The 1640-nt window shown below is 35.9% G+C and overlaps 1 long non-coding RNA gene across 1 annotated transcript; it reads right to left on the bottom strand.

The window, feature by feature from the left end:
• Positions 1-736: 736 nt before the first annotated feature.
• Positions 737-1369, bottom strand: LOC131064108 (uncharacterized). The gene is made up of 2 exons (XR_009111203.2): positions 1271-1369; positions 737-1126 (listed from the first exon to the last, which is right to left on the bottom strand). It is a non-coding gene; the product is annotated as an uncharacterized LOC131064108 (long non-coding RNA).
• Positions 1370-1640: the final 271 nt, after the last annotated feature.

Below are 1640 nucleotides of genomic sequence, written 5' to 3'. Positions count from 1 at the left end.
GATAGACCACTGAAAATCAAGTAAATTTATTCCTTGTCATTTTTGACCATTTGTTTATGAAAACTTTTTCTAATATACAGTTCAATTGACAACTGCCAATATAGACACTCCTAATGAATGACGTTTCTTTGCAGGATGTAATGCAAAATTAAGGTTCCCTAGGTTGATGATTTTCATCAAACAATGATTTTATGTTGTCAACATGTAACAAATAAGCAATGTTAATCCATGTCAAGAGATTTCTATTTTATAGAGGCCAACCAAACCTCATTCATTTTGAAGTGAAGAACGTCTGCACTCAGAAACTGGTGAGAGAGGAGTGACACTCGCAGTACATACATTTTGTTTGCATACATATTCTGAATTAAAACAAAAAAGCAGAAGACATCCAAATACTCAATGGAGCAAGGACTACAACGATGATTCAACATATTCTATCATAGTGTATTTACTTTTGAGAGCGAAATCATTCAAAGAAGGCTTAAAAAGGCTTACATACACAAAATAGCCAATAACCAATTAGAATAGGAGCAGAACTTATAATTTGGCTCAATTAGAAGACTACTATTCAAAATGAGTTGCATTATAGGGTCTCCACTTGCAAGACTATGAAAGGCTACAAACTACAAATGTATAGTATGCCAGTAAGAGGTCAATCCTTAAACATTGGTAGTAAATAAAATTAATCTCAAAAAAAACAAAAATTTAAATATTGGATACATACACATGCAATCTATGAAAGAAGTTGCGCAGTTCAACTGCTCACAAAACATTATTTTTTAAATATTGGATACATACACATTTAATCTATAAAAAAAACTTGTTCAGTTCCTATAAATGCCCCTGCCACCACGGTGCCCCTGCCACCACCTGCACCTATCTCTATAGTGCCCCTAGAAACATAACAATTGATGTATGGCAGCAACACTAGTGTGTTTTTTCTTTCCAATTCCATCCATTCTAGAAATTCAACGTATATTTTTATATTGAAACATCCCCTTCTCCTAATCACACACTCAGAATCGCTCGAGTTCCTACTTTGTTGAGACAGCAAATGTATGAGATTTCGTATGCTCTTTAGCGTTGCAGTCACCACTTTGTGCACCTCTCGCTCCACTCCCATTCCCTTCAAATTCGGCCCACAGAGATTCATTCGATTAGTAAAACCAGATGAGACCAATAAAGAAACTTAATAAAATCTTCCTAAGAAACATAGAAATTTGATAAACGTAATGGGCGTAAGCACACAAAAATGAGGCAAAAAACCAACCATTTATCGAAAAAGTGAATAGTGAGTCAAAATCAGCTACGCTGTGAGAAATTCCCAATTGATGCTAGCATGGATAAATGAATCAAGCACAAGACAAACTATTAATATAGAGAATGCCCACACCGTTCACGTTGTTCATGCCAGAAATGTTGCATTTAATTCTGAGGACTTGCCGCTCTTGCAAGGCGTCATATATTTCTCATGGATTAATAAAATCAGGAGGAATTTGATTCCTTACCCAACGGTCCACATTCATCCAGATTCCAGCACTGAGGATGGCGTGTTTCCCTCTGAAAAGAGAATGTCGTACATTGGTGACCCTTCAACAGAAATCATGATGTTTCCTTCATAACAAATGCGTTTTACTTGG

This window comes from Cryptomeria japonica, chromosome 5 (genome assembly GCF_030272615.1).
Source record: "Cryptomeria japonica chromosome 5, Sugi_1.0, whole genome shotgun sequence".
Classification (NCBI taxonomy): Eukaryota; Viridiplantae; Streptophyta; class Pinopsida; order Cupressales; family Cupressaceae; genus Cryptomeria; species Cryptomeria japonica.
Note: the sequence above shows the minus strand (reverse complement) of the source record. Positions and strands in the feature narration are given on the sequence as shown.